At 47.5% G+C, this 21126-nt stretch overlaps 1 protein-coding gene across 2 annotated transcripts in view; it reads right to left on the reverse strand.

Moving 5' to 3' along the window:
- Positions 1-5058, reverse strand: part of ANKRD6 (ankyrin repeat domain 6) — a 196398-nt gene extending 191340 nt beyond the window's left edge. The window contains exon 1 of one of the 2 annotated variants that reach the window (XM_032651813.1): positions 4862-5058. The gene's annotated coding sequence lies outside the window, so the exon portion shown is untranslated. The remainder of the gene's footprint in view (positions 1-4861) is intronic. The other variant, XM_032651814.1, reaches the window with a different exon arrangement.
- Positions 5059-21126: the final 16068 nt, after the last annotated feature.

Below are 21126 nucleotides of genomic sequence, written 5' to 3' on the forward strand. Positions count from 1 at the left end.
CTATAAATGGATTATAGCCTTTAAGAAAAAGAGTCAAGCATTTTGCAAAGCACTTTGTGCCTAATATCAGATTCTAATAGTTAAACGGATGCTCAAACTTTCTGACTCTCAATTTTCTTTTAATTAAGAGTTGCAGACAAAAAGTAGAAAGCAATTCATTCTAATCCACATTTTATTATCTACAATGCAGTTTTCTACTTTATACCCTAAAACCATAAGGCGTTGAGTATTATCTATAAAAATATTGAATTACCATGTTGTATACCTGAAACTAATATAATATTGTTAAGTCAGCTATACTTTAGAAAAAAAAGATATTGAGTGTTAAATATAATCAGCTTAACCCAAGGCAAGATATGAAATTCTTATTTTTTAAGAAAGGAGCAATATGTTAAGTAAAAATAATGCTGATAATTTATAGATGGGCGTGAAATGGAAAAAATGGAATTATCAGTTCAGAAGAATCAAATACTTTCTCACACACAAACATATATCCAAATTTTACACAGGGAGAAAAAAACCCTCAACATTATAAACCAAAACAAACAGAAAAAAATTTTATGTCAATTTGGAAGCATCACCTATGGCACTGTATAGGCTTCCCAATGATAAATGACTGAAGAAAGCAACAATAAGAATCTACAACTATGCTAGGGAAACATCACTATTGAGTGTACTCTCACAAATTGTTAAAATATCACCTGGTCCTAGCTTATGCTTGAGATCTGGGCAAGGAATAGGACAAGGGAGGAAAGGTCTATGTTACCTAAAAGGCACCATGACAGCCATCTGTGACATTGCTATCCAAGTCAACCTTTCCTTGGAGGATTAACAAGTACCACTTATTGATAGGAATTATCATGGGATGCTCTACAATTTAATAAAAACTGTTTAATCTGAAAAGATTATCTGCTCTCTGTGCCAAAAGTATATACGGAAATTAAATCCTACTTGAAACATTTCTTGGCCTGTAACCTACATCCAAACTTCCCAAGACTTTGTCTTATGACAAAGTTCAGGCTCAATCCAATCAGTTATGACCTCCTCCCCAAACCAGGGCACATGGTGGCAAATGAAAATGAGTATTCCAAGGATGGTCTGAAAAATCAAAGTGTCACAATGGTACACCAGAGTTTTCTGTTTGAAAATGATAAATCATCCTATAATGTGAACTAATTACCTTATAGTTTATTTGCTAAGGTTGAGATTTCAAGTACTGGCTATTCTTAAATAGGGGCAATGACATACACCTATTACTGGACATTCATTTAGTACTATTTAACAATCATTAAAACAGCTACCATTTCTTGAGACTCCATTATATTCCAGGGCTTTAGTAGATGGTTTTACATACGTTATCTAGTTTAATCCTCTGAATGACCCTTATGAGGAAGGCTCTAGCCACTCCATTTTACGGAGGAGAAAACCGAGATGTAGCCCACTGTACCCAGAAGCTTAACCTGGGGCTACTTCAGGCAGACACCTTCCTTAGTAACTGATCTCTCTTGGGAAGGGGGTTTTACATTAGACCAACAATTCCCCAACTGTGCGCCAAGGCGCTCAGGAGCTGTAGAAAATGCACAGGGGAAACGTAGGAATTTTGAAAATTTCAAGGGAAACACAGTGTACTCAATGTGCTGGACACTGAACTTACAGACTGGAGGAGTCCACAGCTTCAACATCAGATCCCATTACATTCCTATCAATGACATCATATCTCTGCAAAGCTTGGGTTTTCAGTGGTTGCTGTGATAAAAAGCAAGTGCTTCAGAAAAATTAACGTGGGACAGGAAATGAGATTGGGATCCAATCTGATCCCAAAGTTTGTGTGTGCAGCGCACACACACACACACACACACACACACACACACACACACACACACATCCTCTTTGTAGCTGTGGTTATTTAAGAATGATATAAATTTTTTTCTCTCAGTTTATGTGCATTCTTTTTTTTTCAAACAGCTTGTATGTTGTTAGGATATAAATACTTATTACGTTATTTCAACCTAACTACTACTAACTACCTAAATCTAGGGACACTGAAAAAATTACTTAGATACTAAGGGGGCCATGAACCAAGTTTAGGAATCTTTGCCTTAACCAAGAAATGTCAGAATGTGTAAGATTCACAGAGGAGACCTGTGATTCAGCCCAAAGGAATAACTTAAGGTCCCTAACACAAATATCATAACCAGAAAAAGAAGAATTTAGGTTAAAACCGTTTTTAAAGGTCACTCTCAGCTGGCTTAATCCTTCAAATCCCATACAATGTCCCCTGGAAAACTGGTATTTTTTTTAAACACTTCTAAAACACATGCACACTAATTACTGTTTTTCCAATTCTTAGAGACTCAAGCAAAGCTTTCAAAATTATAGCCTCCAAGCTATGTTGGAAGAGACTGGCCCTCTCTGACACAGACAGAACACACCCGCAGAACCTGTGCCAAAGGAAACTGGGGGCAGACCCTGACAGCCAGCCTGCCCGTCCCAGCACTTTGGTACTTTCAGCTTTCTGTGGTTTGCATCTTAACTCTCAATATCCTGCTTTTACGTTCTACAGGAATGCTCCAGGTTATTGTGGAAAGGCTTGTTTGGAAACTTCCCTTCCACAGAGTTTTTCATGTAAGATATTAAGGTGAAAAGCAAGGGGAAAATAAACACAAAATCCAGACTATCAGTTCCTTGGGGAGAGAGAGAGAAGTAAGTGGAATGCCACAGGGAGGAGTGCTCGGGCCTGCAAGGTTCTGAGGATGCCCTGGTTCTTCAGCTGGGTGATGGGTACCTGGGTGTGCCTTGTGTTCTTCTTTAATTTGTACCTCTCTGTTTGATACTTTCTGAATGAATGATATAGGCCACAGTGGCAGCACCAGAATTTCAATATGCGAGGGCCTTGGGAGTTGAAAGAGTACTTCGTCTCTAAGCAGAGTTGGATCACAAGCCGTCTGCTTTTACTTGGATTATATGCTTATCTGGAGGGGCTCTGGAGAGGCTGATGAGTTTGAGTGGGAAGCTAAGGTTAATTTTTGGTGCCACGACCGAACAAGGAGTCAACAAATTAGCATTTTGTTATCACCCTTGGTTTATACCTCCCCACAACATGCAACCAGTTGTTTTCTGGGCTCTTACTCCTTTACACCCTTCTTCCACTCTCCCCATCTCATTTAGGACCTAGAGGGCAGAAAACTCTTCCAATTTTAATTTATATCCCTAATCAAAAAAAAAAAAAAATTCTTCATTTACCAGATACTAAGCACCTGCTAGGGATGATGAAAGATAAATATGTATAGTCCAGCACCTACTACAGCAGGAGAACAACAGGCTGCTATTGCCATTTTAAGGATGGGAAACTACGTCAGAGACCATCAGTACACTGTGGGACCACCGTGGACCCAGGGGTGTTTGTGTTCACTGCCCAAGTGCTTCCCACTTCCATTGGCCTAACAGACATTAGCTCAATGTGAATGAATATCACCATCCAACAGACTCACAAAAAGGATGCCCAACCTTCAAGAGCGCTCTGCCAAGCTTTTCACTTGCATCATTTCACTTAATTTCTACAACCGTACCCCCAGGTAATGTATAATACACCTAGTTTACAATTCTAAAAACTGAGGTTTAAAGAAGTGGGTTTTCCAATGTCACACACCTAACAAGTGGCATCAAGACTCAATCTCATGACCCCAAAGGGGATCTCTCAACCACCACTTATACCATCTCACCATGCTTTAGGGAAAACATTCTTTTTATTTTCTTTTGGGTTTGTGTTGTGTCTTCGTTGCTGCACGCAAGCTTTCTCTAGTTGCAGCGAGCAGGGGCTGCTCTTCTTTCCAGTGTGCAGACTTCTCACCGCGGTGGCTTCTCTTGTTGCGGAGCACGCAGGCTTCGGTAGTTGTGGCTCACGGGCTCTAGAGCGCAGGCTCAGTAGTTGTGGCACACGGGCTTAGTTGCTCTGCGACATCTGGGATCTTCCTGGAGCAGGGCTCGAACCCGTGTCCCCTGCATTGGCAGGTGGATTCTTAACTACTGCGCCACCAGGTAAGCCCCGGGAAAACATTCTTGACCCGCTCTAGGAAACGGACGCTCCTCTAGGGTCACAAATAAGACTCCACTTCCCCTCCCGACCCTCAAATCTACCGGAAGCACCACACTGAAATTTCCAAGACAAGTGTCCAGGAGCTGATGTCTGAACTCAAACCAAACAATGTGCTCGCTCCCTTGAGCCCGGGGAGATGCCACTTGCTAACTCTTTACAGAGCTTAAGTCCAGCCAGAGCGGACCTCTCGGGGGTAGGGCAGCCCCACGGTGCGGCGCCTGCAGACCTTTGTGGTCCTCGAAGGGGTGAGGGAAGGGGTCAGGCTGCTGTCGCGTCCGAGCCGAGCCCGGTCACTCGGAGGCCGGCCCGCAGGCCCAGGGACGGCGGGGGACGCTGGCCACCAGACGGGACCCTCCCTTACGCCCGAAGACGGCCGGCCTCCGCGCCCGGTCTGGGACCCCCGCCCCGCCCCCCACTTTTTACAAACTCTTTGAGCTCACTGGAGAAAGAGGAGGGGGACAAGCAAAGACGAGAAAGTTCTCTGCCTCCTCCCACCAAAGTTCTATATTCTAGGGAAGCAACTGAAGGAAAGAGACAAGGGAGGTGCCCCAGGAAGGACCCCCCCCTCCCACGCCGGCTTCCCCAGAGGCCGCAGAAAAGGGGGCAACGCGCTCTGTCTGGGACTCCTCCCCAAACAGACAGCGACCTGGGGGCGCTCCCACCCGCGACACGGTCCTCCCGGGATGAGAGGCCCCCCGAGAGTAGGGGACGCCTGTCCTGGGATGAAGAAGGGTCTCGAAGGGACCCGGCGAGGGCACACAGTACCTTTCTCTCCGCGCCGCTGGAACCGACGCCGGCGACAGCGTGGGGGGCGAGGGGAGACGATGGGCACGGGCTCCCGCTGGCTCCGGCGGGCCCTGGGCCTCGGCGCCGCCCAGCGCCGCCGCCTCCTGCCGCCGCTCGCCGGTCTGCGCTCCCCGCTCCCGCAGGTTACCTGTGGCCGAGGCGCCGCGCCCGCCGCCCGCTCGGCGCCCCGCCCCGCCGCGCCCCGCCCCGCCCCGCCGCGCCCGCGCTCCTAGGCTGGGGCAGCAGCGCCCCGCAGCGGCCGGTCAGGGCACGGCAGCGGCCCGAGGGGAGGTGGGGCCCCCAGGGCTCTCGGGCTGGCCTTGGCCTGCAGCCAGCTCCCTGCTGGGCCGCTGCCGCTTCCGCGCCCTCCTGAGAGCCATCCTTATAAAGAGGGAGAGAAGCGGCGGATGCAGTTGGGTGAGGTTTTCCTGGCAGGGGTTGCCAGGAGGTTTGTAGGAGGGAGAGGGGATTCGGGTGGAGAAACCATCCCTCAACCTGTGGCCAAGTGTGCATTTCAATATGTTTGTAGTTCTCTTAACCGGGATGTCTCAGAAGCTGAACAACAATGATGAATGATCCAGGCTCATTAGAAAGCTGGAGAAAAGAAAGGAAGCCTTTATTCCAAAAAGCTTGTCTGCTAATAGCTTGTCGGAAGCATCCCATACGAAACGGGCAAAAGCATTGAACGTTCCTGCCTCCTATATTCAAATCACACTTTACATACCATTAACTGGTCTGGTTTTGTCTGTTTTTCACAGTCACTACATCAGTATCTAGAAGAGTTCCCTGAACATAGCGAACACTCAGTAAGTTATTGTTGAATGAATGTATGAATGAGTAGGACCTCATTCAACCTTTCGAAGAAGCGCGACAGGTATCTGCTCTCTGAACACAGAGAGCTGCAGAGGGAGGTGGGGAAACCTAGAATGGAGTTTCGGTCTTCCCTGAGCTTATTTTGAACAGGATTTTTCTTATCCCTTCTGAAATAGGCCTGGTTTCCAGGGAAAAAGAAACATGATCATCTCCTACTTTTTCTTAAGATATTTATCTCCCTCTCTCCTTCAGGGAACATTAGGCAGGAGAAATCCAAACAGCCCTATGCATACCAGGAAAGGGTAAGTGCTTGATTTTCCTCCACTACTTCTGAACTTCCCCCAACCCCAAAGGCATAGCTAGGGTTTTACGTGGTAGAGTGTGAAACCTCTCTTCCGAGTATCCTTTGGCTTTCTTCAGATTTGCCCCCATCCCTGTCACTCCCCATCTAAAGCTGTTAGAACACATTTTCTTTCCGTGCTCATCAGCTCTGGATTTCTCTCCAGGCAGGTCACTGCTGAGTTCTAGGCGAACCCCCAAGGTCAAGGTAAGCACCCATTACCTTTCAACCTGATCATTTCCTTCTTATACTTTTCCAGATTAAAGACTTTTCCTAGCTATAGTCCCTTGAATAGACAACCAAAGCTAGAGTGCTGCATTCCTCCGGGAGGCTTTTATGACATCACCACAAGGTCGAGATGAGATGGAGTTTGAAGTTACATTCATGGGCAGTCAGAGCAATTGCACATTAATCCTGCTGAAAGGAACAGAAGCCAGCCTATATGACATGTGAATGCTCCTGGGAACTGACTGGTCTTCAGTTGTTCCCGGACCTTAGTTAATGGCAATTCCTGGCAGAGGGGCCTCATGAGAGCCAAAGCAGTCAGTGGGTGAGCTGCTTGGAGATCACGCTTGCTTGTCTCCAAGTGGGCACACAGTGTTTGGACACCTAATGAAAGGAGAATCCTAAAGCTCCCTGTATATGAGGGAGGCTCCCAGCCTTCAGTTCCGTTCTGCCTCTCTGTCCAGCTCCATCACAGCCAGCCTCATACATCCACCCCACTACTTTCTCCTTCTGCCTCATGAGAAAAAAGTTCTACTCTACCAATGACAGCCTTCACTGTTCTATGAGAATATAATCTGCTCCTATTTCCAGCAACATTTCTTTAACGAGTTGACTGCACTAGCTGTCTTTTGCGACATTAGCTGCAGTTGGTCCTTCAGCCCACCATTCTGACTTCCATCCCTTGCTAAGTCTTCCACTCACGAAACCTTACATGTGCCCCTCCATGATCATACCCTCCTTGTCCTCCAGAGGAAACCACAGTCCGTAATTTTATGTTAATAATTCTCCTATCAAAGGCTTCCCTGGTGGCACAGTGGTAAAGAATCCGCCTGCCAGTGCAGGAGACACGGGTTCGAGCCCTGGTCCGAGAAGATCCCACATGCTGTGGAGCAACTAAGCCCGTGCACCACAACTACTGAACCTGCACTCTAGAGCCCACGAGCCACAACTACTGAAGTCCACATGCCTAGAGGCCGTGCTCCGCAACAAGAGAAGCCACCACAATGAGAAGCCCGTGCACCATAAGGAAGAGTAGGCCCTGCTCACCACAACCAGAGAAAAAGCCCGCACGCAGCAATGAAGACCCAACGCAGCCAAAAATAAAATAAATAAATAAAATAAAATAATTTAAAAAATAATAATTCTCATCACAAACATATGTAGCCCTAAATACTGTATTGTTCAGTTTTGCCTGGTTTTGAACTTTTCTGTAAGTGGAATCATTCTGCATGATTCCTTTGCAACTTGCTTTTTTCACTTAGCATTCTGTTTCTGAGATTCGACTATTCAGTTCCTCTGTCTTTTTTTTTTTTTTTTTTTTTGCGGTACGCGGGCCTCTCACTGTTGTGGCTTCTTCCGTTGCGGAGCACAGGCTCCGGACGCGCAGGCTCAGCGGCCATGGCTCACGGGCCCAGCCGCTCCGCAGCATGTGGGATCTTTCTGGACCGGGGCACGAACCCACGTACCCTGAATTGGCAGGCGGGCCCTCAACCACTGCGCCACCAGGGAAGCCCTGTATTTCTCCAATTATAGGTATGATTGTTCATCTTTTTTTTTTTTTTTTTTTTTGCGGTACGCGGGCCTCTCACTGCTGTGGCCTCTCCCGTTGCGGAGCACAGGCTTCTGACGCACAGGCTCAGCGGCCATGGCTCACGGGCCCAGCCGCTCTGCGGCATGTGGGATCTTCCCGGACCGGGTCACGAACCCGTGTCCCCTGCATCGGCAGGCAGACCCTCAACCACTGCACCACCAGGGAAACCCTGTCTTTTTTCCTATCTTATTATGCAATCAAAGACTTACAGTACACTGTGGAATAGGAGTGATGGTAGTGGGCCGCCTTCTCAGTTCCTGATCTTAAGCTACTGATTATCTGATCTGTCTCCCTCACTCACTTTCACTTATAAAGATAAAGGGGCCATGTTTATCAGTTAAAATGTGTTTGGCTGCTGGAAAGAGTGTGCTTGACTAGAGTGGTTTAAATACATAAAAAATTATGTAATAAAAATATCTGGGTCTAGGCTCTATTATTCCACTGTACCACCTCAGTACTGGCTTTTGTCTTTGGCTTGACATCTAGGCAGGAGAAAGGGGCAGGCCTTCTCACTGTGTTTATTTTAATTTGAGAACAAATTCTTCACAGCTGCCCCTTAAATCTATTTTTCCTTTCATGTCATTGATCACAACTGGCTCACAAAGGTGAGGGGCTGGTTATCATACCCAGTGTAAACCAATCATGATTCAACCCCACTGAGCCTGGGCTTCCTTCCTCGAGTATGTTGATACTCAAGAACAGTTAAGGATATCAAACTAAGGACAAAGTGGTGGGGGGATTATGACACCAGCAATCTCTGCCTGACTTTGTTTGACTTTGTATTCCCTGTGCCTGGCCACATGAGGCACATGGTAGATATCTTTGGAAGTTTCTATTCAGCTTTTCCTCCTTTGGTTCAGAGCTGTCTCCCCACTCATGAGGATAGACCTTTGCAGCCACAAGCTGCACCCCCAGCCATAGTGGACTGGGCCATTGATTCAGCATACTTATTGGCACTGGACCACCGTCAAGCTGCCATATTGCACATAAAATACAACGTAAATGGTGCGCCCTAGAATTATGCTTCATAGAGGCTCTGACCACCGTGTTAGGCACTGAGAACAAAACAATGAACGCAAGCAATGGTCCTAGAGTCTAGTGGTGAATACAGTCCTCAATCAAATATTAAATAATAGCTGAGGTACATGTGCTAAAGGAGTAGTAGTATATGGTCTTATGTAAAATATGATTGGGGCATTAGGAATGGATTACTGGCCTAAACTCAACTAATCAGATTCTCTTGCCTAGGAATCAAAAATAATAATAGCTAAAACTTATATTGTGCTCACCTTGAAAAATGATTTTACATAATTTAATGGATTTGATTCTTTCTACAACCCTATTGAGGTATATAACATTATAAACAGTTGAGAGATGAGGAAATCAAGGCACAGAGAGGTTAAGTTTCTTGGTCTAGGTCACACAGCTAGTTAGGCTACCCAGGTAGCCTAGTTCTGGAAACTGAGCCCACTATCATTGGGCCTGGAAAGGTGGAGCAGCCATCTCCTGCCATCTGGTGGGGGAAGCACAGAAAGCCAGTTTTCATGCAGAGAGAGAAGAAGGAAGTGAGAAACACAGAGAGAAGCAAAACCAAGTTCCCTTTCTAATGAAGCTGTGATTATCTCCTGATATATCCTGAGACACATTTCCTAGGATCCTCTGAATATGACATAACTTCTGAATTCACCGATAGGTATATGATCACATTTCATCCATCTATCCCTCCTTCCCTCCCTCCACTTATAAAGGTTATATGTTGTATCAGTTAGGATATGTTTTACTGCAAAGTTCAGAAAACCCCACCTTCAGTGGTTTATGTAGAACTTCCCAACTGGTTTGCCACCACTACTTGTGTGCCATAAATGGGTTACTGATATGGCCAAGTTATTGATCCCCCTCAGCCTTTGGGACAGCTGGGCAGGGCCTGAGGCGGCCAAAGTCTCTGGGCCAGTCACCTCTGGCTGCAAGCAGCCTGTCCGTTTAGGTCAGTGTGCCATATAAATATGTGTGCCATGACTGGTCAAGGTAGGGAAGCACTGACTTAAGAAATGGACTTTTAATTTTCTCATGAAATAAGAAGTTTGGGGGGTAGGCTTTTACAGGTTTGAGTACAATAATTCAGCAAGGTCATCCAGGGTCTTCCTTCTTTCTATTCTGCCATTTCCAGGACAGGCTTTTAGTCTTAAGGCCTGTTACCTCAAGGCTGCAAGATGGCCCTCCTAACTCCAAGTACCATGTTCTCACACAACTGTGTTCAGAGCAGGAAAGGGTGAGGGAGTGGGGTCAGGGGGCTCTTCTGATACCCTGACATCTTTTATTAGGAAGCAAACCCTTTCCTAGAAGTTCCCCAGCAGGATTCCCCCTATCTTCTTACTGACAAGACGTGAAGGAGTCTCAGAGTTTGAGTACTATCTGACTTTCCCCATTGCTAGTTTGGGAAACAGGAGAAGAGAAGGGGTTTGGGGATGGATGGTAAGTAGCTGACTGACAGCATCTGCCATGTTTTTAGGTAACATTAAGTGGTATGTATAAGTGACAGTTCCTAGATTTCATTCTTGTAGATTTTCCTTATGGTTTTAAGTATTCTTTATTGAGGTATAGCTGATTTATAATATTATATTAGTTTCAGGCATACAACATAGTGATTCAAAATTTTTATAGATCATACTCCATTTAAAGTTATTATAAAATATTGGCTATGTTCCCTGTGCCATACAGTATATCCTTGTAGCTTATTTATTTTATACATAGTAGTTTGTACCTCTTAATCCCCTACCTCTACTTGCCCCTCCCCCCTTTCCTTTCCCCACTGGTAACCACTAGTTTGTTCTCTATATCTGTGAGTCTTTTTCTGTTTTGTTATATTCATTTGTTTTATTTGTTTACTTGTTTCATTTGTTTTATTTGTTTGCTTGTTTTATTTTTTCAGATTCCACATATAAATGATATGTAGTATTTGTCTCTGGGTTGATCCTATTTGGGACTCTCTGTTATTCCTGGACTTGGATGTCTATCTCCCTTCCCAGGTTAGGGAAGTTTTTAGCTCTTTGTATTCAAATATGTTCTCCCTCCTTTCTCTCTCTCGCCTCCTTCTGGGACCCCTGTAATGCGAATGTTAGTACACTTGATATTGTCCCAGAAGTCTCTAAAATTGTCCTCATTTCTTTTTATTCTTTTTTCTTTTTTCTGTTCGGCTTCAATGATTTCCATTACTCTATCTTCCAGTTCACTGATCTGTTCCTCTGTATCATCTAAACTACTGTTGATTCCTTCTAATGTATTTTTCATTTCAGTTATTGTATATTTTGTCTCTGTTTGGTTCTTCTTTATATTTTCTAACTCTTTGTTAAGAAATTTCTAACTTCTCACTCCGTTCATCCATTCTCCTCCCAAGTTCTTTGATCATCTTTATCATCATTACCTTGAACTCTTTCTCAGGTAGATTGCCCATCTCCACTTCACTTAGTTCTCCTCCTGGGGTTTTAGCTTATTCCTTCATTTGGAATACATTCCTCTGTTACCTCATTTTGCCTAGTTTGCTCTTTTTATTTCTATGTATCTGCTAGGTTGATTTTGTTTCCTGACCTTGGAGAATTGGCCTTTTGAGGAGATGTCCCATGCGCCCTGGCAGTGCACTCCCCTCTGGCCACCAGAGCTATATGCTCTAGGGATGCCCCCATGTGGGCAACATGCATCCTTCTGTTGTGGCGAGCTGGTTACTATGGGCAGCCTGGTAGGCGTGGCTGGGCCTCAGTCTGCTTGGTTGCCAGACCCTGCCTTGTGCAGAGGCTGCCGGCCACTGGTTGGTGGGGCTGGGTCATGAGGTGGCTGGTGGCGCAACCCTAGTAGGTCTTGGGTCTAGTGCTGGCTCATTGGTGGGTTCTGGGGTGGGTGCTTGTGGAGCTGAAATTTCTGAATTTAGTGTTGGCCTTCTGGTGGGTAGGGCCTGTTCCTGACACGGCTGGCTGCAGGTGCTGGGCTTTCCCAAAGTTGGTACTGGCCCACCAGTAAGTGGACCTGGATCCTGGAGTGGCTGGCTAAGGAGTCCAAGGTATCTCAGAGCCGGTATTGGCCTGATGGTGGGTAAGCCCAGGGCCCTGGGAGCCCCAGGGCTAGTGCAAGCTCACTGTTGGGCGGAACCAGTTCCCAGGTATTCTGGCTGCAGAGCCCTGGGGGTCCCAAAGCTGGTGTCAGCCCACTGGTGGGTGGTGCTAGATCCCAGGGCCACTGGCTGAGGGCCCCAAGGTGAGCGAGAGTTGGAGTTGGCCTGGTGGTGTGCAAGGCTTGAGCCTTGGTATTCTGGAGCTGGTGCTGGCCTGCTGGTGTGTTGGTTGAGTCCTGACAAGGCAGGCTGTGGGACTGTGGGACTGGGGCTGATGTCCACACATTGGTGGATGGGTTTGGGGTCCAGGAGATCCCAGGGCTGGTTCTCACCTACTGGTGGGTGAAGCTGGGTCCTGGGACTAGTACCAGCCCACTGGTGGGCAGAGCCAGGTCCTGGGGTCTCTACCTGCAGGGTTCAGGGGTCCCAGAGCTGGTGTCGGACTGCTGGTAGGCTGAGCTGGGGCCTAACAGGTCCTAGGGCTGGTGCTGTCCTGCTGGTGGGTTGGCTGGGTCCTGCCATGGCAAGTTACAGGGCTCTGGTGGTCCTGGGGCTTCTGTCTGTCCACCAGTGGGGGAAGCTGGGTCTCAGAATCTCTGGCTGCAGGGCCCTGAGAGTCCCAGGCCTAGTGCCTGTGCCCTGGTGGGTAGGGCCAAGTCCTGGTTCCTCTGTTGGACACGGCCATGTCCAAGGGCAGCTGTGGGCTCAGGGGCTCTTAAGGAAGCCTGCCTGCTGGTAGGTGGGGCTGTATCCCTACCCAGGTAGTTGCTGGGCCTAAGGCATCCCAATACTGATGCCTACAGTCTAGTGGATGGGGGTAGGGCTGGGTCCCAAGGCTAATAAACTAGAGGGAGGATTCCAAAATTTTTTGCTAGCACCAGCATCCATGTGGTAGAATGAGCTCCTAAAAATGGCTGCCGCCAGTGTCTGTGTTTCCAGGGTGAGCTCCAATTGCCTCCTGCCTCTCTGGGAGACTCTCCAAGATCAGCAGGTGGGTCTGACCCAAGCTCCTTTCAGATTACTGCTTCTTCCCTGGGTCCCAGAGCAGGTGAGATTTTATGTGCGCCCTTTGAGAGTGGAGTCTCTATTTCCCACAGCCCTCTGGGTCTCCCGAAAGTAAGCACCACTGGGGACTTCCCTGGCAGTTCAGTGGTTAAGACTCTGCACTTCCAATGCAGGGGGCACGGGTTCAATCCCTGGTCGGGGAACTAAGATCCCACATAGCATGTGGTGCAGCCAAAAAAAAAAATTTTTAAAGTAAGCACCCCTAGCCTTCAAAGCCAAACTTTCTGGGGGCTCAACTTCCCTGTGCAGGACTCTCGGGCTGGGGAGCCTGATGTGGGGTTCATACCCCTCACTCCTTGAGGAGAACCTCTGCAATTGTAATGATTCTTCCGTTTGTGGGTTGCCCACCCAAGGATATGGGTCCTGACTGTGCCGCAACTCCTCTCCTCCTACCTGTCTTGTTGTGGTTCCTTCTTTATATCTTTAGTTATAGAAGGTCTTTTCTGGTAGGTTCTGGTCTTTCTCAGCAACAGTATCTCCGTGAATAGTTGTAATTTTGGTGTGCCCGTGAGAGCAGGTGAGCTCAGGGCCTTCCTACTCTACCATCTTGGGAACTCTCTCATTCTTGTGGATGTTTTTTTTTTTTTTTGCGGTACGCGGGCCTCTTACTGCTGTGGCCTCTCCCGTTGTGGAGCACAGGCTCCGGACGAGCAGGCTCAGCGGCCATGGCTCACGGGCCTAGCTGCTTCGCGGCATGTGGGATCTTCCCGGACCGGGGCACGAACCTGTTTCCCCTGCATCGGCAGGCGGACTCTCAACCACTGCGCCACCAGGGAAGCCCTTGTGGATTTTTAATAAGGTCATTTGTCTTGGAGAATCTGCTTTTTTGTATCACTGAAGTTAGTGTAACCCTCCCAGCCAAGGCAGGGGTTGCCAAGTCTAAACTGATCTACAGATGTGGAGCTGTTAGTACCTCTATTTGGCCAACTCTACAGTCAAGACATTTCTGCTCTCATGTTACGGCACCATTTATGTCAGAAGCTTGTCTTTAAAAATCCATATGAATAAAAAGTTAACTTTTTATGGAAGTCCATATGTAGCAATTCCATCTCACTAGTTTGGAACTTTTACAAGTGTCATCTTCAGTTCATTCATGACTTGTAGTTGGAAAAATTCATTATTTATACCAAAGACAACATGATAGACATCTAAGAAACAGCCAAAATCACAGGATTAAGGTAGCTTGCCTTGTGGCCATATACAGTAACTAGAATGTTAGAAATCAAGGACCTTGATTCACCTCCCATCCCCCAATCCTGTTCCTATCTGGGTCTTAACTTACTTTAATAAATGGCATTACCATACGTCTAGTTGCTCAAATCAAATGTCTGGTACGAGTCCTTTCCCTGACCATCCATGTTAATTAAGCTATCAATAAATCTGATCTAGTCTACCTCCAAAATTTATATCACATCTATCCACTTCTCTCAGTTTCCACTGCCTCCATTCATTTCACTTATGGACTACTAAAGTGATCTCCTGTTCTTCCAACCTGAAATCTACAATCCATTTTCCCCACATCAGCCAGAATATGTTCATCAGCTACCAGCTGCTATGTAACAAACCACCCCATATCTTAATGGTTTAAAAAAAACAGCTATTTTATTTGTTCATGATTCTGTGGGTTGGCTGGCAGGGCTCAGCTGTAACAGCAAGTCTGTGTTTCATGCAGAGTGGGCTGGACTTGCTCATGTAGTTGCAATTTGGGCTGGAGAATCCAAGTTGTTGTCACTCTCATGCCTGGCCCCTCAGATGGATGGCTGGAATTCTGGGGCCTCTATGTTCCTGTGCTCTGGAACATTTCAGGGCCTCTGTATCCATGGGGCCTCTCCAGTAAGCTAGCCCAGACTTCTTTTCATGGTGGCTAAAGGCACCAAGAAAGTGAAAAAGGAAGTAGCAAGGTCTTTTATGACCCTATCTCAGACTTTGCTCAGTGTCACTGTCACTTCTGCTGCATTTTGTTAGTTAAAGCAAGTCACAGAGCCTGCCCACATTTAAGAGGAGGAAAAATAAGAGGAGGGAGTGGCAAAGTCACATTTGCGGAGGGGCACGTGGGATGGCATGATTGTTGAGGCCATCTTTGGAAACAATCTAGCAGCGTAAGCTTTTAGAAATGTAAACCACACATTTCACCTCCCTTTTTAAAACTCTTCAGTGCCTCAGTGGCACTTGGAATAAAATCCAAACTCTTTATACTGGTGGAGAAGACTACCTGTTTCTCATGACTACCACTGTCCCCCTCTCCCATCACACTGATATATTGTTCCTCCAACACCAAGTCCTTTCACTTCTCCTTGATTTTTCCAACCGTGGAGATACCTTCCAGGGGAACACGCTCCCCCCTGACTCACTTTGCTGTCTGTCTCTGTCTCACGGTCAACTCAAATGTCACCTTCTTTGAAAGGTCTTCTCTGGTGATCCCATCTAAATCAGGCTCCTTCTCTCATCCCCGGTTTCTCTCTCGTCTCTATTTCCTTCAAAGTACAGCCCTAAAAATCTAATTGTCTTCACGTTCATTAAAAAAAAAATTTGTAGACTATTAAAGAGATAAAGTTATCAAATATATCTATATATCTATATCTATAAAGGCTATATATATATATGTTATATATATATATATATATATATATAAAGGCTACAAATATGTTTGCACACTTAAAGCAGAATATTTCCCTCTGCGGAGGGAAACCAGGAGACTGTAGGGCCGGTGAGGGGGGCAGGTTGGGGGAAGACACTAACATTTCATTGGATATTCTTTTATGCTGTTTGACTATTTACCACATGCATGTTCTTAAAATATCAAAACATTATTTTAATAAAATATATTTAATGATGGTTTGTCTCAGTGGAAATGATTTAATGATTTCATCAGGGCATCAACTGTCTTAGGAGAACCGGAGACTCTGAGCTGCCCTCTTGAAAAATTTGGCTTTCCTGGATTAGCAGGAGTGCGGCAAGATTCTGTAGAAGGCTCTTTCTTTTGTTTGCTTCATCAAGAGAGATTTAATGGCTTTAAATACATATTTAAAAAGAAAGCCTTAAAGGCTTTCAACATGCGAATCCCAGGAACCAGGTGCAATGCCATCAGATGCCTCAAAATACCCCAAGATGCAGGGCTGCAGTCTGTATTTAATTGCCTGTCCTATTCAGGACTGCAATTATTCTGCCTGTACAGGTCTCTTTTTTTTTTTTTTTTTTTTTGTGGTACACAGGCCTCTCACTGTTGTGGCCTCTCCCGTTGCGGAGCACAGGCTCCAGACGCGCAGGCTCAGCGGCCATGGCTCGCAGGCCCAACTGCTCCACGGCATGTGGGATCTTCCCGGACCGGGGCACGAACCCGCGTCCCCTGCATCGGCAGGCGGACTCTCAACCACTGCGCCACCAGGGAAGCCCTCACCTGCTTTTTTTAATGATCAGGTTTACTTTTTAAAAAATTTTTTTGGCTGCGTTGGGTCTTTGTTGCTGCGTGGGCTTTCTCTAGTTGTGGCGAGCGGGGGCTACTCTCTGTCGCGGAGTGCGGGCTCCTCATTGCGGGGGCTTCTCTTGTTGCAGAGCGCGGTCTCTAGGCATGCTGGCTTCAGTAGTTACAGCACGTGGGCTCAGTAGTTGCAGTGTGTGGGCTCAGTAGTTGTGGCACACGGGCTTAGTTGCTCTGCGACATCTGGGATCTTCCTGGAGCAGGGCTCGCACCCGTGTCCCCTGCATTGGCAGGTGGATTCTTAACCACTGTGCCATCAGGGAAGTCCCTCACTTGCTATTTGTGTTCCTAATAAAAGGAGTGATGGTGATCAACAATTTTATTATGACAAGTAGTTTTCTAACTTCTGTTCATTAGGAAGCTTTTCAATCTTTCTTCTTTTACCTCCTTTCAGTGAATCCTGTAAATTAGTGGCCTGAGACAACAGACCCATTTTTTAGTGTCTATGTATGTTTTGGTTCTTTACCTAGGAGATTGGGAGCCAGCTTTTCCCTTCCCCTTCTCCCTTTTCAGTTTCAGGCCATAATGTAATTGACTTTAGCTTTAATGCCATTAAATAGGAATAGGTCTAGTGTCCAGCCGAGTTCCAAAGTAGTTTCACCATCTGGTACCTTCCATGTGGTACCTTGGGTGAATATTTCTTATCTGTAAATTAAGGACAATAATATTACTTAATGGGAATATTTTGAAGGTCATATTATTTGGGAAGACCTCCTTCCTTATTCATGTCTTTTTTTCCCAATATTAGTTGGAAAATTTTGGCAAAAGACAAATCTCATATTTCATGATGCTACAAAATATCTCTGAACGTTAAGAGTCTTTTTAGAAAGGAAGGGTTAGCAAAAATAGAATAAGCATTCCATAGTCATTATACTGTAATTCCTTCCAGTCTTCAGGCAGTCCTGAAGGGAGGAAGGCCTGAGAGTCATCATCTCTTGCACGTCAACTCATTCTGGTCACACTCTTGTACAGCATAGTTCATATTTACGTCACTGTGGTATTTCCCAGGGTTTAGAGTAAGTAGAAAATTTGGCTTCCGTTTTTTTTTTTGCGGTACGCGGGCCTCTTACTGCTGTGGCCTCTCCCGCTGCGGAGCACAGGCTCCAGACGCGCAGGCCCAGCAGCCATGGCTCACGGGCCCAGCTGCTCCGCGGCACGCGGGATTCTCCCGGACCGGGGCACGAACCCGCGTCCCCTGGATCGGCAGGCGAACTCCCAACCACTGCGTCACCAGGGAAGCCGCTGGCTTCTGTTTTTTCCTGAAGTTTCTCTCAAAAATATGCCTGGCCATATACTGTATAACTTCCTCCCTTTTTTCTTTCACTCATTTCATAAACTTCAGCACCTATCATGTATGTGGCAACCTGCCATGTTTACATACAACAGCAAAAACCAAGAGTAGCCCAGAGACAAATCCTCACATTCTTGAGAACGCCCTCCTGGGGAGAAGTCACAGAGCCTGAGCTCCAGGCCAGAGTGATCAAGGCGGTAGCTAATTCACTGAGTAGATCCTATACCGAGTGTCTCAAAGGCTTTCAGTGTTTAGTGTCTTTCTATTTTTATTTAATTTCTGAAAGGATCCACACACACGACTTTCAATTTTTTTTTTTTTTTTTTTGCGGTACGCAGGCCTCTCACTGTTGTGGTCCCTCCCATTGTGGAGCACAGGCTCCGGACACGCAGGCTCAGCGGCCATGGCTCACAGGCCCAGCCGCTCCGCGGCATGTGGGATCTTCCCGGACCGGGGCACGAACCCGTGTCACCTGCATCGGCAGGTGGACTCTCAACCACTGTGCCACCAGGGAAGCCCACGACTTTTAAAATTTAAAAATTTCTAAGATATTTTTCAACATATTCTTTATTTGAAAGCTGACAGTATTGAAATGATAACAGAAAAAAAGAGAAGCAATAAAGATTTTTCCTGTTCTGTTCAATCAAACTTTATCAATACTGTACATTTCTGAAATGACAGTGAATTTGAATGTCTTAAACCTGTACGTGACTCTTATCTACCTTGGGGTGGAGCATAATTGAGGATTTGGCTTTTATTGATTTTGTGTGTGTGTGGATTTGTTCCTTTTTTTCTCAAGAATGGTCAAATTCTCAAATATCCTAGGGTACGCTCCAATCTCCTGCTGGTGTTCCCCCCCTCAGGATCTCTCTTTTGTGGGGGGAAGGCAGAGAACCATCAGGTATCTCCGTTTTTTCTTGATCTCAGGCACAGAGGGGCCTTTGGCTTAGCGACGGTACTGCCTGAACCCCTGGATCCCCAAGGCGTACACCGTCAGCAGACAGCCCAAAGGATGTCCTGATGGTCTGGGCTGACCTTGGGACTGGCTTCTAGGGCCCCATATATAGCCCTCTGCACTTTGAATCAGGCCAGCTCAACACTTCCCCAGGCTGGTGGTTTGTTCTGGGATAACTGAAAGTCTGAAAACCACTCTAAAAGAGCCTACCTCCCAGGTACTTCTTTCCTTAAACAGAATGGATGAAGATGGACTAGGAAAATTACTCCTAGAAAAATGTCCTCTGATAAGAGCGAGTAGAGCCTGCTTGTGCTGGATATACTGTTTGCCCCTACCCCTGCCCCCTGGAACCCACTGCCCTCCCTACCCAATATCTGAGTCCTGGACTAGGTTGCAGTCTCCCTAGCCCTTTGGCGTCCAGTTGGATTTGGCCAAGGGGAACCTCTTTCAGGAGAAAGAAGGGACTTCCCTGGCGGTCTAGTGGTTAGGACTCTGTGCTTCCACTGCAGGGGGCCTGGGTTCAATCCCTGGTGGGGGAACTAAGATCCTGGAAGCCAGGAAGCACGGCCAAAAAGAGAAGAATGGAGGGTGGGAGGCAAGAGAGGTCAGTGTGTTCCTTCCCACTGCTGTCTCTTGGACAGGAGGTGGCCCTGGCAGTGGCTGTCACCAGCTATAGCTCCTGTTTTGAGCCCCCTGTCCAGGACTCTATTTCCCTTCCTTTACACCAACTAGTTTAGGGGAGATAACCTCTTCCCACTGTTGTTAATCCCTGTGTCGATCCCTAAACTCTGCCCACATCCTAGTAAATTGTCCCTTTTACTTTATAAAGCCTTTTGAATTAAAATCTTTGCATGTGCCATCTATTTTTCTCCCGGGAAGGACCTTGACTGATACAGCCATACATGTTGTACTGCCTCCACCTGGGAAATCCCAAAACCTTTCCGAGATTGGAAGCAGCCACCTCCTAGGAGGTGTCCGCGTCCACCTTCAACACCTACAGCTACTACAAAATCCAGGACCGGAGTCATGATTTGCTAGACTGGGATTTCTTCCAGGGCATGAACACTGTTCTGAGCCTACGTGGAGGCCCGCACCCTCACCCCTTAGCCCAGCCCCCTGGCATAGGGTAGGTTCTCCATCCAAATTCCCTACCTAGGCAGCACCCTGGGGCCCCAAGAGCCTCCAGCCTGAGCTGCTTTCCTCCCCCATACCACCTGCGGAGCTGCTGGCACCTGTAGAATCTGGATTATCCTGCTGGCCAGCTGGTTTATTTCTCATTGCGCTTGACAGAAGGAAGTTCATCCACGTGATTTTTTGCAGTATCCAGAAAGGGCGGGTACGGTATGTCCTGTGGTGAAAAGCTTGTGGAGGAATGCCGGTTTTAATCTCACCCTCACACTGCCGCTAGTCCTGTCTCCCCGTCCACCGCCCCTCTCTCCCCCCCAAGAGCCTTGAAACGTTTTATTTTGAGATATGGGATTTGGGATTACAGTCTGTTCAACAGTGAGACAGGAGGAGGTGGCTATGAATAGCCCCTTGGTGTGTTACACACCTGAGACCTTTGCCCAAACGCCGCAGAGGAATTATTATTCAGGCTAGGCAGCCACGAGGCATGTTATTTTTTCAGGAACATTTACAGCTGGGTAGGCCTGATTAGCGAATGCGTCTGTTTTCTTGGTGGGAAGTACTTTGAACCACAAACGCGCACTAAAAGGCAATTGCTATGGAGACTGCGCCGCCTGTGCGGCGCATTTCTCTAGAGTTTTCTTCTCTGGGCGCTTCAGCATCCACGGGGTGTTCTAGGCACGCCGCTCGGAGAGGGGGCCTGGGCGCAGCAGTGTCCGGGGCGGGGGCAGCCCACTTGGGACTGGAACCCTCGGCCGGGACCGAAAGCTGGAGAAGGCCGCCCTAGGTGGTGTGTGTGTGTCGTGGGAAGGCGGGGAGAGGTTCTCCGGGTGCGCGGTACCCCAGCTCGCCCGCCTGTGCGGGGACCACGTGCAGGAGGGGTGCTTGGGGGCCCAGGGCGAGCAGCCGCGGTGGGTGACTGCGCCGCGTCCCGGGTCCCCGGGTACCGGGCGAGTGTCTGTGTGCGCTTCTGGGTGGGTGGAGGGGCCCGCGCCGGCCTGCTCCCGGTTGAGTGTGTGTGCGCGGCCGCGGCCCAGCGCCCCAGCGCCCCAGCGAGCGGTGCTCCCGGGAAAGCGCGCGCGCGCCCGTGCGGTGTGTGTGTGTGTGTGTGTGTGTGTGTGTGTGTGTGTGTGTGAGAGAGTGTATGACAGTGTGTGTCAGGTGACTTGGGTCACGCAGTCTCTCTCTCCCTCCTCTGGGGAGGAACTGCCGCGCTCTGGCTGACTCCTCCGCCGGCGGGCGGGCGGGGCAGGGGGGGC

This window comes from Phocoena sinus, chromosome 12, assembly GCF_008692025.1.
Source record: "Phocoena sinus isolate mPhoSin1 chromosome 12, mPhoSin1.pri, whole genome shotgun sequence".
Lineage (NCBI taxonomy): Eukaryota > Metazoa > Chordata > Mammalia > Artiodactyla > Phocoenidae > Phocoena > Phocoena sinus.